This window comes from Sus scrofa, chromosome 3 (genome assembly GCF_054392235.1).
Source record: "Sus scrofa isolate SSC_HxYL_T2T_F1_AM1 chromosome 3, Sscrofa_HxYL_maternal_Yorkshire_Landrace_v2.0, whole genome shotgun sequence".
NCBI lineage: Eukaryota > Metazoa > Chordata > Mammalia > Artiodactyla > Suidae > Sus > Sus scrofa.
The window spans coordinates 107,969,633-107,988,515 of NC_139385.1; the positions used below are offsets into that span (position 1 = coordinate 107,969,633).

Here is an 18,883-nt window from a genome sequence, read left to right on the forward strand (position 1 = left end):
GAGTGGGATGGAGAGACGAAGTCATAAGAGAAATGAGAAGAAATCCAGAAAGGTAAAATCTCATGGTAGTCACCAAAAGACACATTTCAGAAAAGGGGCAGGTCAACAATGTGAAATGCTGACAGATCAAGGAAAATGAAGATTCTGGAATCTGACAATTAAAAACATAACGATAACTTCTGAAAGGGCTTCATTAGAGTGCTGAAACCAGTAGAAGAGTTTTAAGGGAATAAGAAGTAATCAGCAGTGAAGATGAGGATGCAAGGAATGCAGATTCCTTTTCCAAGTTTAGAGAATGCAGAGGAGAAAGATGGCAGAGACTTAAGAGAGTGTAGAATAAGGCAGGAGTCTCCAGCTCTCAGATACTGACTTGCTTTTTTTTTTTTTTTTTTTTTTTTTTTTCTTTAAAGCCTGGTCACCCCTGAGCATGTTTGTAAACAAAGGAGAAGAAATTAGTGGAGAGCGAGAGGCAAAAGACAAGGAAGGAGAGAAGGATCAAGGGCGCTGGTGGAGGATGCGGCTTAGGAAGGGAGGGTGTTGCGCCTTACTCACGGTGGGAGAGAAGAAGTGGGGAAGAGTGATGGTTGGGTTTTGTTTTGTTTTTTTTTCCTTTGTGGGGAAGAAATCATTACATGCCAAGAATGAGAGGCTATTAGCAGGGTAGAGAAACAACAAAGCTGTATAATCAACTCTTAATTATCAGCGTTTTGGTTTATCAGCTTCCAATCTTGCTTTCAAGCAAGTTAGCACTTACTCAGCTTAATTACTTGCTTTGTTAGCATTTCAAACTCAATGTGATGTAACTTTGTATGCGGCAGGCCTGCCGGGTAGCATTCTGACACCTGAACACTTAACCACTTCCGTGGTTCTGGGGGAAGGTTTACAGTGGAGCGCTTGGGTTGAGGTTGGGGGTGTCACAGCAGTCTGAGAAACAAGCAGTTAAGCTTTCCAGGTGTTACTGACTGTTTTCATTGTGTAGAGGCATTATTTTGTTCACAGTGATTTCTCAGATCAGATATATCTATGTCTTCAATCATTTATTCAACTAACATCGATTAAACCCCGGCTACGTGCCAGAGACTGTGCTCTAGGTTTTGGATAATAAGATGGTCCCTGTGGTCAAGACACTGATAGTCTAGTAGAGAAGACAAACATAAACAGATCATTAGAATACACAGGGATAAGGGTACAATATCAAAATACAAACGTAAATAACCAAGTATAAATCACAGCGGGTTGCAGAGCAGAAACAGACTCACAGACTTTGAAAAACTTGTGGTTACGAAAGGGGACAGGTTGCACGGGATGGGAGGGAGAAACTGGAGGCTTGGGACGGGCACATGCACACCAAGGCAGATGGACTGATTGGCCAATGGGGACCTGCTGTATAGCACAGAGAACTCTACCCAATATTCTGTGATAACTATGTGGGAAAAGAATCTGAGAGAAAATGGGTATGTGTGTATGTATGATTGAATCACTTAGTTGTACAGCAGAAATTATCACAACCCAGTCAATTAACTATACTTCAATAAAACAAACAAAAAATCACAGTGGGTGCATTATCATCTTGGGTTTTCAACATTCCCTCCCATCTTCAGTGGTTCACATAATGATGAACTGACTATAAGCTCGTCAACTCATATATAGCACAGTAGAGAAGTGAAGTGTCCTGATGAATCTGATAGAAATGTCTAATTTAGTGAGCCCTGTCAGAGTGATTCCACGGAGACCTCTTTTACAGGAAAAATTCAGTTAATTTTTTTTCCCTGTAGGTAACGCTTACAGTTTGGGTGCATAAAAAAAGGAAATTATGGTTGAAACTTTTCTCCACTCCTTAAGAAGGGGGTTTGCTCTGAAGATCAACTGCTATGCTGGGATGGCAGGAAGTAAGGGGCTCCAAGGTGCCTAGAACCAACCAGGCATTGAACTATCCCACTGGAACGTGGTAGGGGGAGAGGGGGCTCCTAAAGGGCTGCAGTTCTGTTGGGCTGTTTGCGTCCACCTTTCTCAATTTCTTTGTAACTGGTGTTCCATTAGTGTTTAAATCTTTGCTTCTGTTTCTCGTGACCTCCCCCCGTTGTGCTCTGGTCTCCGTATTCTCCCCCTTTTCCTTTTTTCTTTTTGTCTGGCTCCTTTATCTGGCTTCCCTCCCCACCCCCGCACCCCAATTTCCAGGTTTTGCAGCAAGTGCCTTGGTTTATAAAGCTACCACCACCAAAACAGAACCCTTTTCCCCTTCTGATTAGTAAACCAACAATCACACTAGGCACACATAATCTTTAGGTCTTTGCTTATTATTATTTTTTTAACCATTCACTGTCCCAAGGCTTCTTTATTTGCCCATAGTGCCAACTTTTTAAAACAAACAAGATCATAAATATGGAGGTGCTGTGTCATCTACCAAGAAACATACAATCAATTAGGATTATAATTATTGCTTGTTTCAACACCGTTCCGGTGTCCAAGGTTGCCTTAAGAAATACTGATAACTAAGGTATTGATTTATTTTGATTAAGTGGTTATGAAGTATCTATTTGCAAAAGCAGCTACTTTTTGGAGTTCCCGTCATGGCTCAGTGGTTAAACGAACCTGACTAGCGTCCATGAGGATGCAGGTTCGATCCCTGGCCTCTCTCAGTGGGTTAAGTATCCGGCATTGCTGTGAGCTGTGGTGTAGCTCGCAGAAGCAGCTCGGATCCAGCATTGCTGTGACTGTGGTGTAAACTGGCAGCTGCAGCTCCAATTCGACCCTAGCCTGGGAACCTCCATATGCTGTGGGTGTAATCCTAAAAAAAAAAAAAAAAAAAAGATTAAAAAAAAAGAGCTTCTTTTCAAATAAATAGCTACAAATGGATAGAATTCACCTAAACTTCAAACTATACAAAACATTGTTATTGTGTCTAGTCTTATTTTAAAAATGACTCACAAGATACTTGTAGGTCTTATAATACTCCAGAGTTGTAGTATCTCAATTAACATAAAACTATACAAAAGTGTCCAGGAATCCAGAGCTTGGTTGATAGCCTGGCAAATAAAGCAACTTCGAGTTTCTGAAATTGGGACACAGACACAATGTTCTCTATGTTCCCAGGCCATACCCTCCAACTGTGTCATGGTGTCCCCTTGGAATGAATAGGCACTCTGCTCCAACAGGACTCAATTAGAGAAGACGGTCCCTAAACTCAACTAAAGAGGAGCAAGGGCCTAATGGTACAAATGGCTGTCTTGTTCCGCAAACGTAAATTCAAGAGGGGTTCAGTAAATGTCAAACGAAGAGCAGCTGGGGGAAAAAAAAAAAACCCACAGAATTATTTGCTGTTTTAGCTACAGAAACTGGAAAAGTGGCATTTCAAATCAAAATTGTAAAAAGCTCTACCCACTCCACTTGTGAGCTGCATTCAGTTTGGGCAGGTTGTTCTGAGAGTGGAATGCACTCTTCCCAAGTATGTATTGCTGCCATTCATCAGACCTCCTTGCTAGCCTGCAAGCAGCTATCTCCCCATTATACATCCAAAGAGTAATCAGGGTGAAAAGGACAGTCAGTGTAAGAGGAAATAATTGCAGCTTAAACTACTCTTACTCATTAGGAAGCAAGACTATTTGGGGGAGGGTGGGGGTTGGGGGGTCAGGGAGAATGGTATTGAGTTTTCATCATCCTGTCAGGGCAGGTCAAGTTTTAGCTCTCACAATTTTGGCATGATTTTCTGTAATCGCATTACAGTTAAAAGTATATTAATCATAGTAACTATCACCATCCTATGGTGAGATTAATACTTGCAGGAAGGACAGGAAACGAATCTGAAGTCTATCCTGCGGTCTGCCTCTGTGTGTTTGTTGAGAGCTGCCTTTTGTCTTGGGGAAACGTGATTGAGGATCAGGAAAGAACAATTATGAACATGCAACCTCCTGCTTTCACTGTAGACATAAGAGAAATATATGAAAGAAGAAATTGGAGATGGTTAAAAAGGACTGGGTGTTGAAATGGAAAGGCCCAAATCAGCTGATAACATTTCACAAGAAAATCTGTGAAAACTCAAGTTAAGCATAAGATGTCTCTATACCATATGTGGTTCTCATCCAGGGGAGATGTGACTCTCAGGACATTTGGCAATGCCTGTAGGCATTTTTGGTTGTCATACCGGGTGGAGTGGGGTGCTACTGGCACTGCGAGTAGAAGCCAGGGATCTGCTCAACATCCTCAAGGCACAGGGCAGCCCCACACAACACAGAAGTATCCAGTCCAAAAAGTCAATAGCTTCACTGCCCAGAAAACTTGCTCTTAATAAACTAGAAGGAAGGCTTAAATATCTGTATTTAATTTTTACCCTATGTTCCTATTACCCATCTGAAAACTAGAAGAAGATCACTGTAACACATAAACTAAGGGTTAGTATCCAGAGTATATCAATAAGAAAAAGACAAGGCAATAGAGAAATAGGCTGAAAATATGAATAAGCATTTAACAGAAGAAGAAACATGAAAGCTAAAAATCACTGAAAAGAGCTGATTAATAAATAGCAAAATACAGATTAAAACCATAATCGGATGCTATTTTGAACTATCCGACCAGCAAAAACTTTAAAAGTCAAATGGTATCAAGTTTTGGCAATAATGTAGAGGAACAAAAAATTTATCTGCTACTCATAGTAATATAAATTGATAAAAAACACTTCGGAAAATATTTTGGTAATACAATAGTTCCACTCCTCAGTATATACCCTACAGAAATTCTTCTACACACACACACACACACACACACAAGGAGCCAAGTGCAAGAATGTCCATAATAGCATTGTAAGTAACAGAAAAAAAAAAAAAAAACTAGACAATGACCCAAGTCCACATCAATAGTTAAAATAGAATACTACATTGTGGTATGACTATGCAGTATAATAGTATACTGCTGTGAAAATGAACCACATCCAACATTGGATTTTTCTCTTCAGAGATGAGTGACAAAGCAAGTCCTCAACACATATAGAAAACTCCATCTAGATGAAGTTCAAAAACAGGCAAAACAAAATGTATTATTTAGGGATTCATACGTATATGGTAAAATTACAAAGGCAAACAAGAAAATGATGACAAAACTTCAAGAGAGTGGTTACTTGGGCAGTGGAAGAAGAGCAATGCGCTTGTGCAAGGACACACGAGAGGTGTGGTAAACCATTGGTAACGTTCTACTTCCGGTGATGAGGACACAGGTATTACTTTTAATTTCTCTTTAAACTAAACATACACATTACATATACTCTCTTGTATGTGTATTTCCCCAAAGAATGTAAAGAAAAATAAGAGCGAGCTGGAGATGAGGTAGTAGAATAGTACAGATCACTCTTTAGCGGCACTTTGCTGCCAGGGAAACAGAGGAATAAGACGGCTAGAGGTGTTACAGAGTCAAAAGAGGTCTTTTCTTAAGATGAGTAATATCGCCACCTGCTCTTATGGTGATGGGCATTGATCAGCAGCAGGGGAAACTTGGTAGTGAGGGAATAATTATAGGAGCAAAGCTTCTGCACTTGTAAACCTTAGATCTTTGTACAAGTCATATACAGAGTCTGAAGATACAGCCATACTCATCTAGGCATTTCATAAAATGTTCTGGAGTGGGTATTTTCCTGTGGGAGAGGTGAGACCCTATAGACCTTTGCATCAGCTTCTGTTCTTGGAAAGACAGCCTTCACTGCAGACCACCTCCAACTAGGAGTTCCAGGAACTAACAATTTCCCAATGGCCCATCCTTTCTAGCGAAACTCTCCCAACTCTAGTTGGAATGGATGCACATCTTCTAGGAGAACCATGCTGACTAATTCCATCATGGTTCTCCTAGAACCCTACTCATCTCTGTCACACCATCTCTATCAGCAGAAGCTATCCCCATCTCACTCTCTGCCTAACCTTGCAGGGAAGTTGGAGGTTCTTTCTCTTTCACCTATTTTTGATCCCCAGGGTGAATCCATTATTTCTTTTCTATGGATTCTTCACTGAGATCAGATGCCAGTTGCCAAAAGTAGATCAAAATACAAGGTCAGTTTTATTCCTGGTAAAGTTGGAGCAGAGAATGTGATGGGTCCACCTTCATCCTTCCTGAACTTAGACTCTGAGCTCCACCTACCTACCCACCCTGTCTGCAGGACAGGAAGCTTAAAGACACCAGGTCCTGCTTACCTTACTTATCACATGCTGGGAGTCAATGGCCCAGGAGGAGCCTTTGACCTTCTTTTCAAGCTAAGAGTAAACAGTGAAGTGGGAAAATGTTGTTAAAGAAAAAGTGGCAGAATTTAGTCAAGTTTAGGGTAAAGAATACTAAAAAGTCCAATATTACTTCAGCATTTATTTCTTAGACAATGACTTTATAAAACTGCCTGAAACTCTGCTCAGAACTACTACTTCCCACCACCCTTATTTAGATCGGACAATTTTATTCCTTACTTTTTTTTTCCCCTATCTATACATAATCCTTAAAATTAAACTTCTTAACCTCTTCCCAAAGATCAAACTTGCATTTCTAACTGCCTGAGAAACAGTTCAATCTGGATATACCTCTAAGGTCTCAATGCAAATTATTTAAATTCAAACTCTTCTCCTAAATTTGCATGCCTTGCCTAATTCTTTCCATCTCCATATTTTTCCTCATTCTCTTTGACTCTGAGTCAGTTTGATGGGTGAGTGATTTGTCCCCTTTAGAGGACAAAAATATATGTGCAGGGGCCAAACATGTGTCTTCTTTTCATTCCCGTAGCCAGTGTTCTCACCGAGGCCCACGTATTGCAACATTTTCATAATTTGATATAATGGACCCCCAAGTCTAACTGAAGCTCTGCTCTATGACTAGTTAATTAATGAATTCAACAAACTTATATTGGGTATATACATATAAGAAAGGGCTAAGTACAGCAAGGGACAGAAAGATGAATACAATCCCCTTTTCAGCCTCAGGATGCTTCAAGGATATATACGAAATATAACCAAATCACAGAAATACAATGAGGATAGGGATATTAAGGGACAAATGCATTTAAAGCCTGAAAAACCTTTCAGGAAGTTCAGAAGAGGTAAGAATCTTGCCGGATTCAAGGGCAATGACTTGATAAATTAAAATCAAACTCATTGCTGTACCCCTAGCACCTAGGGGCCCTTCCTATCACCTGAAAGTGATCAATATGCATTTGTCATATAAAGAAGTGAAAAGATCCCAAAACAAGATGATACCTTGAGGAATCAACAGGGCCTGAATGGCTAAAGAGGGTGAATGATAAAAAGTTATAGATGAAGAAAACCCTTTGACTATAGGCATGGGGAAATGACTAACACGTGTGCCTCAGGGCAAGACGAGAGACCAAGCCAATGGTCATGTTCTGTCAGCCGCAAGAAGAAAGGCTCACCGAATGCAAAGCTCATGAAAACGAACTTGAGTGGAGAGAGACTGAGACCTGTAGAAGTTGTTGCCTTCTGATGTCTCCTTTGACTTTGAGGTGTTCAAAGTCAAGACGCTTAATGAGATTATACAGAAGGGGAAGCTCAGAGATGAATGGATTTACTTATTTATTTATGTTAAAATGATAAGTAAATGTTTGTTGAGTTGATGATGTGGAAATGATAGACAAAGTCCTGCAGAATTGCCAAAGCTACTGTCCAGCTTCTAAAGCATAAGAACTCCTCTTCTAAGGTGCAGAAATCAGCAGACACATCACAGATCCTGACCTGTGGATCCTAGAACTGCATCTCCTCACCCAGCTCCACCTCCCACACACAAAAAAGCTATGAAGAACTCTACTGGGATAATTAGTGAAATTTGAATATAGACCAGGAATTAGAGAATAGCATTATATCAATGTTAAACTTCCTGATTTTGTAACTATACCTGGGTTATTTTGCAAAGTATCCTTATTCTTGGTAAATACAAACTGAAATATTTAAAGAGTCAGGATGTCTGCCACTTACTCTAAAATTGTTCTGAAAAATATTTATAACTTTTTACATCTAATGTAATTTATACTACTCTATTTAGAAAATGATAAATGGGTTAAAATATTAACAACTGGTGAATCTAGGTAAATGATATATGGTAATCCTTCAAACTAGTCTTGAAATTTTTTTGTAGATTCAAAATTACAATAAAATAAAAAGTTATTTCCACCAATCAAAACAAAAAAAAGAAAAAGCACTTTCAAATTTTAATGGATTGAGTTTTGAATGTGCATATCCAATTTGCAAGGGCAGGAAGAATATATAGCTTAATAGTAACTGATGTGGCTAAGACACACTTTCTTTACACTGATAGTAAGTACAGTATAAATCCATGTGATACAACTGCCAAAGAAGCTAGAAGATCTTCAGACAACAGCTGATAGTGGCCCCACTCTCCTCCACAACGGTAATTTTTTTTTTTTTTTTTTTTTTTTTGGTCTTTTTGTCCTTTTAGGGCTGCACCCTGGGCACATGGAGGTTCCTAGGCTAGGGGTCTAATCGGAGCTGTAGCCACCGGCCTACGCCAGAGCCACAGCAATGCGGGATCCGAGCCGCGTCTGCAACCCACACCACAGCTCATCCAAATGCCAGATCCTTAACCCACTAAGGGAGGCCAGGGATCGAACCCACAACCTCATGGTTCCTAGTCGGATTCGTTAACCACTGAGCCATGACGGGAACTCCTACAATGGTAATTTTGCCACAAGAGTACTGAGTGTCATTCTGGGTATTAAGATGGACATTGAAAATTGAAGCAGGGAGAGATCAGTAGAGAGAACATGGGTAGAAAAGGGGCTAAAATTTTTTTCAGCTAAAGAATAGAGTTGTTTGAGTCTGGAGAGGAGGAGGCTTATGAAAACATAAGAATGAAACACAAAAATTGTCTTCAAACATTAGACATGCTATAGTATGAAAAAGGGTAATTATTTGTCTCAGGTCAAATGGAGAACAAGCTTTCCCCATAATTGAAGTTGTCTAAAATCACAAAAGTTTTGCCCTAGGAATCATGAGGTTTTTATAATGGGAAGTATTCAAGCAAAGCTAGAACAACTACTCTTCTGAGACACTGTGAATGCTTCAGCAAGGATTAGGGAGTTGGAACGAATCATCTTTAAAATTCCTTTCTGACCTTGAAAACCTATACTCTCAATTGATAGTTCTGAAAGTCTTGGGAAAGAATGTTGTATATATTATAAAAGATAGATGCTAGATAATACATACAAAAATACATATATAGGGAAGCTATTTTTTAGATGAAGGTATAATGTGACCTATGAAAAGCACAATGATGTGATTTTCAGGTGACTCACTGGGCCCCAGCAGGGAGTACTGCTGTCACTGGAAGTAGCAGTTGACACTCCTTAATCATGTTTATTTTATCACCCTCTGAAACCTAAAGAGATGCGGGATGTGTTTCATAAGCAGAAAACCCTGTTTATCACCTCTCTACTTCAAAATATCCCAAACCTAACTCTAACGCTATCACTGGGAAAGTCAGATCCTGGCATCCTCATTTACTCCTGTCGAAATACTTGGAAGGTTAAAATAAAATAGTTCTTTCCTGGAAAGAGAAACAGAAAGCCCAATTAATTACTGGAAGTGGTACCATCACACTGTAATGGAGATTCCATCACACTGAAAGCAGAACCCGCATCCTTAGAGTATCCTTATAGCAATACAAAGGCTTAAAGGTTTGCTCACAGCCATTGTCGCTTAAAGAAAAAGAAAATAAAATACAGTAAAATAAAATGTGTTGTCCTTCTGTATTAACTCATTCTGAACCTAAATTAGGCAAACCGTCTAACTTCATTATGAACCACCTCATGGCAGGAATTAGAGAAATCACTGCTCCACTCTAGAACCGATTGGTACAACGATGATGAAACAAACAACATGAACAAATAAAAATCATAGTTTACTAAAACTAGTTTGACTATTATTGATTGGAAGGGTTAAAAGGCTAAGTCTTCCTATAGGCCACAACTAAAAGGATTACCTCTGTTCAATACATATCTTTTTTAAAAAACCTATTGCCAAAAGCCTAGCATTGACTGCATATATTCCTAGCAGCTGTCAAAATACATTGGACAGATCTTGAAGGAAAAATCTAAACATTACTGTGAACAATAGTTTGACCTTAAGTTTCTATGAACTTTGGCAAAAATGTAAGAGGCACATTTTTAAAAACTTAGTAGTTCAGTGAAACAACTGAAAATTGAAATGTAGGCAAAACAGGAGTTCCTGTTATGGCATAGCAGAAACAATTCCGACTAGTAACCATGAGGTTTTGGGTTCAATCCCTGGCTTTGCTCAGGGGTTAAGGATCTGGCTCTGCCCTTTCTGTGGCGTAGGTTGCAAATGCGGCTCAGATCCTGCGTTGCTGTGGCTCTGGTGTATGTCGGCAGCTACAGCTCCAATTTGGCCCCTAGTTTGGGAACCCCATATGCCATGGGTATAGCCATAAAAAGCAAAAAAAAAAAAAAAAAAAAAAGGTAGGCAAAACATTATTGCAATTTCTTATATTGCCATTTCCATTGGCTATGCTCTAAAAGCCGTTCTCAAAGTGTGATCCAGGGTCTTGAACATCCCCCAAAGCCCTTTTGGGGGTCCTTAAGGTCTGAGCCATTTTAATAACAACAATAATAATACATATGGTCCTTTTCACTTTCATTTTCTTATGAGGCTACTTGAAAAATGATATTGCAACACATTCAATGCAGAAATAGATAGGAGAATCTAGCTATCTCCTATTAAAACAAACATTGGATGTCAACTATACTTATTATGGTAATCATTTCACAAAATATATTAATATGGAATCACTATCTTGTACACCTAAAATTAAAATAACGTTGGATGTCAATTATACCTCAACTTAAAAAAAAGAAAAGGACAAACAATAAATAGGTTCACAAACATAATGCTATTCTTTTTCTCTAAAATGTTTTACTGATGTTGTTTTGGAAAATATACTAATTTTTCACAAAATTATGTTATATATTAATACAGAAAAGGTTTACTATATAATGGGTTAATATATAATGGGTTTTTTTTAAATGATTTGTAAATATTTTTAAATTTCTCAATTTAATTTCATAGTTTTAATATAAATATTGGGAGATATAACTCCCATAAGCAAAAGTTCTTTGGGTCCTCAATCATTTTTAAAAGTGCAAAGTAGGGAAGTTGCCCGGTGGTCTAGTGGTTAGGAGTCAGTAGTTTTTCAGCACTGTGGCCTGGGTTCAGTCCCTGGTCTGGGAACTGAGATCCCACATCAACTGTGGCCAAAAAAAAAAAGAAAAAATGTACAAAGAGATCCTGAGCCCAAATTTTGAGAACCACTGTTCCATAGTGATATGGTGAGATACAGCAATAGTACTATTCTTCTGATTTTGGCTAGGAAAATAGAATTAAATAATTTACATTGAACTAATATCAACTTAGTTATTCATATTTTCCCAAGTAAGTGATACAATAAAGATCTGACTAATATTATCATTAACAAACAGCATAACTTCAGGGGAAAAAAGGAACTTTGCCACCTATAGAAATAAACACTAAAAAGCATTATAAAGAAAATGGAGCCTTATTATTTTGTTCTTATTTGATTTCTTTATTTTCTACCTACTTTCAAAAGGATTTGTTACAGTTTACAATAAAAGTACGGGAACAATAAGACCAACGACTAATAACACAGGATGGAAACTCAAAATTTAATAGGAGAGGAAGGGGAGGAGGGAATGAAATGGGGGCAAACTATATTAAGAAGCCCTATTTAAGGAAAACCACAGCAATTAAGCACGAGTACTTAGCTCCATGTTCACTAGCAGTCAAAGTAAAGAGTAAAACGGCATGAATGAAATGGCTCCCACTGTTTAAAAAGAAATAGACTAGCACTTTAGAAGGCATAATCTTTCTTAGGGACCTGAACCCTGAAGACATTTAAAGTAATCTGTCATGAGACTCTTCACTAAGAGTGATGAGGAGAATAAAAGCAATAGCAACCTTGTTGGAAGAGTTTCACAGGCTATCTTATTTTGCAATTGAGGAAATGAAGTCTACTAGAGGGTAAATGACCGCCCAAGGTTATACAGCTGTAAGTCTCGAAGCCAAGATGTGAATTAAAGTCTGCCTGACTTTGAAATATGTGTCTTAAACACTCTGCCAATCTGTCAATGCCTTCACATTAAATCACACTTTTTGAAAAAATTTTCAGAGGGTCAGTCTGCAGCTGTGCCAAGGGGCAGCTCTAATATACACTCAACCAGGCCACCACTTGGGGCAGTGGTTATCCACTCTAGCACATCCAATGCCTTTTTTTTAAAAAAAATAGTAACTACCTTGTATGTCCTTTTGATCTCCTGAACTGAAACCCATAAGTAATATCAACTAAATATGATGATATTTTTAATGCCCCAAATAGGATGTTAGGACAAAAAGAATTCATAAAAATGTTTATTAATATGTAAATGTACAAGCAGGACAGCTCTAGAAGACAGATGGACTCAGTCTGATGCTTACTCCTAACTGTAGAATCACCTTGAATATAGCAACAGCAGTTATAAAGTGATGCAGGTGTTCCATATTGGAGGCTCAGTTACAAGTGGCTTTTGCTGCCAACTGGTGAGATTTTCCGGAATAGGAATGTTTTGAGAAATGAAAAATGCAGTCTTGCTTTGATTTACAAGTGGCTACATTTTCAGAAAATTCAGAAGTAAAACTGTACCAAAAATCATCGATACTTATACATAAAATGGAGTTGAGCTCTCAGTTCAGATTTTTCACTACATGGATGTTGGTTAAAATATTATTAATGGTTGTGGAGACAGGGGACTGGTATCTTCTGCTTCTCATCCCTGGCTAGGAGCTTCTCCCAATATTGTGATAGTAAAAAAATCCTGCATTTTTTTTTAAATGTAGTCTTTAAGAACCACTGGCTTATGGGAGTTCTGGCTGTGGTGCAGCAGCAAGCATCCTGCATTGTCTCTGCATCAACTCAGGTCACTGTTGAGCTATGGATTTGATCCCCAGCCCAGGAGCAGTGGGTTAAGGACTGCTGCAGCCGTGGTGTAGGTCATAGCCGTGGTGTATGTCGCAGTTGTGGCTGGGATTTGATTCCTGGCTTGGGAACTTACATATGCTGTGGGAACAGCAATAACAAATCAACACAAACAAACAAACAAACCCCCTGGCCTAGACCCTAGCAACAGGCTTTCCATGGTCATGAGTTAGACCACCATAAGTACCCTCTCCAGGCCTAACATGATAAAGGGAAACATGATTAATTTTAAAAATAAATAACACGTTACTCTGGAAGAATGAAACTTGTTTCATGAATACCTTTCTTCCGGGAGCCTCACCAATTTCAGAGCCACCTCTGATTGCCATGTGTGTAATAATTCAATGCAATAGGGATAAAGCCTGGACAAGCATAGGGAATAAAAGGGAAGCATATTCCTTACATGCGTGCATTTACAGACCGGAGTACACACACACACTCCATCAGGGTACGTAGCGGTATGCCAAGGCTATGCAAAATCCAACAGGGTACACGAGGATCAAATTTAATCAAAGATTGGGGGAAGAGACGCCATTACCTTATATAAAAACAGAGTGTAGAGTAGAATGTAATATTATGGGAATTTTAAAACTAAAACCTGAGATCTTAAAGAAATGTTGAGTTTGCTGTGCTATTTTGGACTCTGACTCTAAAGGGTACGAGTTCATTTTCTTTCTTTGGTTAGTACACATGCTTGAGAATCCATTCTTGTCAGTCATTCTATGCTACTGAGACAAGATTTCTTTTTTTTTTGGTCCTAAATCTAGAAAGTAGTCAGCATGTAGATGACAAAGATAGATTCTGAACAACAGAACTGCCTTGCTTTGGTGCTTTAATGAAGTGGTGACCTACCTACAGAAGTGGCCTCAGGAAAACCTGTGGTCAGAGGCATGACTTGTTTGGAAAAAGCTCCACGTTCATCTATTCGAGTGCTTAAGGACTTAGTTGAATTCCAAACTTATGCAACATAAAGCATGGAAGGCCCAACCTTAGCCAGAAATATCTCAATGGCACACGTAACCAAATTTCTGACCTGCTAGATCCTTTTATGGGGAGGGAAGGGAGATAACTGGGGTCTGGATTTCATTCATGATATTCGTGAGGAACCTCAATGTTAAATTTTAAAGGTCTTTCAAGATGAGTTAGGTGAGATGTGGTCATCGCATTTTGGATGTGCAAGTTTTTTTTAAACTTTTAAAATTAAAGTGTAGTTGATTTACAACGTTGTGTCAATTTCTGCTTCATAGCAAAGTGACCCGCTCATACATACATACATACATGAGATTATTCTTTTTTTCATATTATCTTCCAAGAGATTGGATATAGTTCCCTGTGCTATACTGTAGGACCACATTGCTGGCTGTTCATGTTTAAAGGACGATTTGTTAGATGTAAACACAAAATAAATTGATAAGTTTTGCAACCCTATTTTGGGGTTCTTTAATGTACTAGAAGGCTCAAAATGGAAAAGGGTCTGGAACTCCGGCTAAAACTCCTCTGTGCCCTCACAGGCACTCCACGCTGAGGGCAGGGCCCATCAGGAACCCTGTATCCTGGTACTGGACTGTGCCTGCCTTGTCCCGCCTCCAGGGAAAGAAATCCACTCCTATAGGGCCAAGAACTTCCAGCACCCCGCCTTGAGGGTTCCCCTGAGGAGGACATGTTGCCCTGACCTAGGAGAAGGGGTGAGCTGGGCGCTGCCCCACCCGTTTCGTCCTCGCCCCCTCCCCAGTCCTTCCAGAGGAAGGTTAGAAGGGGAGGGAGGAGAGATGGTGGAACCTGGAACCGAGGGCCTCCAGTGGAAGCCAGAGAGCAAGGCGCTGGAGGAAATCAAATCGGGAAGAGCAGGAACTAAAAGAAGAAAAATCGCTGTTTACATGGGACCTGCTGACTGCAGGGGGGTGGAGGGCAGCCCCTGCCCCATTGGCATCGAGGTGCTATCCTTTCCGGATCTCAGAGCTTCGTGGCCTAGGTCGGGTGTTAACCGCCCCCGCCCCCCAGTACAGCAAGGGCTTGTTCTCCACCCAAGTGGATTCCCAGGGGCTTTGTCTAAAGGAGGAAAAAGGGGCGGGGGATGGGGGTGTCTGAAGATTAAGGTCGCAACAGACCCCCCCTTCCCCCTTGTAAATGGTATTTTTAGACTTCATCCTCACCATCTCAGGCTTTATACATGGACTTTCTCCCCCGCCCCGGAAGAGGTGGGGGTTTTCTGCTCCTCCCCCAAGCAGGTGAGGGTGGGGAAACGGTATATATTTAAAGAAAATTACATTGAATAACAAGTTTCTCTTAAAAATAAAATAAAAATGAAAAAATAAAATAAAACTCCTCTCTGAGAGAAGATGGCCTTCACATGGCTCTCACACAAATTAGACCTTGGGTGGGAAGACACCCTCATCCGTACATTAGAAATTATCTACATTCTCAGATATCTGAAAGAGTTAACCTGTGACACACATTAATGTTACCCCTCTGGATGTTAAAAGGTCTCTGTCAAAAATCAATCATTTCAGTTTTCCTCGCTTCTTGAGAGCATTTGCGGCATCCGTGGAAAAGAGGATGCTTACCTTCCCACTTGCTGTGACAGAAAAGTATTTATCCAGTGCATCTGAAAGCCATCAGATTGTTTGAATTTATAGCACTTAAAATAACAAAATTTTCTATCAGAAGGGCAGTTTGGCCCGCACCGGTTCTTGTCATAATATTTTTCTCTTACTTTGGAAGTAATGGTGAGGGGATGGGAGGCGGGTTAGTGGCAAAAAGCACAAAACAACAACAACAAAAAGCCTCTTCTGGAGGCCTTCTTTAGTGTTTTAATTAGAAGGCATAATTGGTTTCAGAGAGAGCTCAGTGAAATTCAGAGTGACTGTCATGGTGGGATGCAGGAGGAGGAAACAGCCCACCTAGGTCTCAACAGCTATTTGTGTTTCTGTAATTCGTTTCACTGCAGCAATGAAGCTTATGGGCAACAATGCCCTGGAGTTTACATGTAGTATCCATTTTTACTCTTACGCACAGGCCTTCTGAAGATACTTAAAGAGAACTATTGCTTTTGGTTAGTTTTGTTTTGTTTTGTTTCAGAAAAACAAAGTTATTTTTGAGAAAAATTGTTATATCTCAGAGTCTACATTCATCATCCATTCTTATTGGAAAGTCCTGGCCTCCCAAACACATGTTTAGAAGTACTATTATTTTTACACAGATTAAAAAAAAAAAAAAAAAAAAAAACCCTAATTCTTTTAGAGAAAAATTCTCATAGGACAAAATTTATTGTCTTATGAATGAATAAATAATTTAGTAAAACAGAGTCACCTCTTCCATCACAATCTCACTTAAAGAAAATATTTCAAGTACATAACATGCCCTTATTGTCTTTGAGCAAAAACCACTTGTAGGCAACTCGGAACAGTTTTTGTAGTTATACCTCTCTAATGCTTCAGAGGGAACTCGGCAAAACATAATTTTCGGGGTTCTCACAGGGCTCTAATCTCTTTTGGCTCTTTATAGATTATTTTCTCCATAATATCACTTAAAAGAAACTAACGTTTTGCCTGCCCCACCCCCTCACCCACATAAATCAACAAAACTGAAATGGAAAGCCTTCTGACCTATTTTTTAATTTCATGTCTCTTTTAGTTAGCACACACAAAAAAAAACTGTACCAGATGAGGCTGATATTTGCTACATGATAAATGAGGCGGGCTGGCTCCTCCAGATTCCAACAGCCGTTAAATTAAATATAAAAAGATAAAGGTTATTGCAGACTTTATCATGAAAATCGTAATGTCGTCAAGTTGAACAAGCTTGGTAAGCACAGGCTCTCTCCCCTGCTTCCCCTTGTGTTCCCTCTCATCCTCACTCGACAGTCCCATCTCATGCAAACTGGAGAAGACTCTTGCTTGTCCTCTTCACTTTAAACACTCGTCTAGCATGGCTTTGCCAGAACAACTATATTCTCATTTGGGTATAGAAAAAGCAGGACTTATTTAGCAGATAAGTTCGGATTGGTGAAAAGCACCTGTGATGTGTCACTTTCACTTCATTAAAAAGACAACACCTTATTGTTTACATAATCAGCCTGGAAATGGGTAAAATCAGGGGGGAAAAAAAGATTAGTGTATGGTCCAATGACATTTTGCCTCCAGCAAGAAACTGCCTCGTGTCAACCAGCCAAACAAAGCATCCAGCTTTTGAAAATAATGAGGGGAAAGCGATCAGCATAATGTATTACTATTATTAAGAGCACACCACCATTTTAGAGCATTTAATTATTTGAAAACCATCTAAAACTATGGGTTTGGGAGATGGCCATTTGTCAAATACAGTCGTATCAGTGGATAATAAAGATGTGTTTATTCAGAAGAACCAAAATTAAGTACAAAGTCTCTAAGGACATTTTAGTCTCTGAAAGAACTTCAAGGTCTATATGAAAGTAATCTTTTTGACATCTAAAAAATTCATTTTTTTCTACCCTTACAACTAAGTATATTTTAAATTCAGCATTCTAAGAATATCATTGAACATGTGAGTCAAGATGTGTAAATAAGTTCACCACAGCATCATCCATCATAGTGAAAAATGGGAAATAATCTAAATATCCAAAAGCAAGGGACTAGTTAAACAGACTACACTGCTCACACATGATGCAACACTCTGCAACCATAAAGAATGGCTTCTAGAGATATTTACTGGCATTGAGAAATATTCATGAGATATGAAAAAAGTCATGTTTAAAACAGTTGTGTAGTATATTATGAACATGCACAGAAAAAAGGTTTAGAAGGGTATGCAATTAATAGTTAACAGCCAATCTTTGATTCTTGGGGGTTAATAGTGATTTTATTCTGTATTTTACTGGTATTTTCTAATTTTTTCTATAATAAACATGAATTGAGTTATATAAAAATTTTTAAATAAAGCAATATAAATCAACTTGCCTTCATCATGTAAAGGTTCATAAATTGTATAATTTTAAACCTAAATACCCTTTAAAATTACATAAATTTCTCCCCTCAACTGTAATTGGAAATGTAAGCTGATGTTTGAGATTCGCCTTAGAAATTTAATTAATCATATCTGAGATGTTTAGGTTAATATCATAAAATGTTCAATGGACATTTCATTTATAATGACAGGGCACTAGTTTTCTCTAGCAATTTATGACATCCACAAGCAGATACTTAAATTCACTGTATTTGTGGCTAGACTGTCCAGAGTCCATTAAAATATGGGGCAAACCAAGAAACTTTTGATTCAAAGACAGACTCTAATTTTTTCATAAATGGTTTTGATAATGCTAGATCTAGCTAAAGAATACCCCTAGTTCTTAAAAATGAATTTTTGTTTCATTCTTTCACTTGACAAATTTTGCTTGATTCCTACTGTGACAGGTTTGCTCTAGGCACTTGGATGAGATTTTTTTCCCATCTCTTTGTCTTTTTAGGGCCACACCAGTGGCATATGGAGGTTCCCAGGCTAGGGGTCTAACCAGAGCTATAGCCGCCGGCCTACACCACAGCCACAGCAACGCCAGATCCGAGCAGTGTCTGCAACCTACACCATAGCTCACCGCAACGCTGGATCCTCAACCCACTGAGCGAGGCCAGGGATCGAAGCACAACCTCATGGTTCCTAGCCAGGTTCATTTCTGGGCCATGACAGGAACACCTGGATGAAATCTTTTCAATTCTTATTTTAGATCAGTCTTGAAAACAAATACAAATAACACCAAATAATTGCTGTTTTCCTATAATAAAGATTAATGTATACAAAAGAGGGATAAAATTTTTCTTTAATCTTGGTTATGTCTCACTAATACATTCTTTCCCTCCCAGCAATGTAATCTAAGCCACTC

General features: G+C 39.0%; 1 protein-coding gene and 1 long non-coding RNA gene across 16 annotated transcripts in view; one reads left to right on the top strand and one right to left on the bottom strand.

Moving 5' to 3' along the window:
• The window catches only part of LOC146404833 (uncharacterized), a 1,439,763-nt gene that overhangs the window by 1,017,845 nt on the left and 403,035 nt on the right, over window positions 1–18,883 (top strand). The gene's annotated exons all lie outside the window — the stretch shown is intronic.
• Window positions 1–18,883, bottom strand: part of CAMKMT (calmodulin-lysine N-methyltransferase) — a 406,172-nt gene that overhangs the window by 91,308 nt on the left and 295,981 nt on the right. The gene's annotated exons all lie outside the window — the stretch shown is intronic.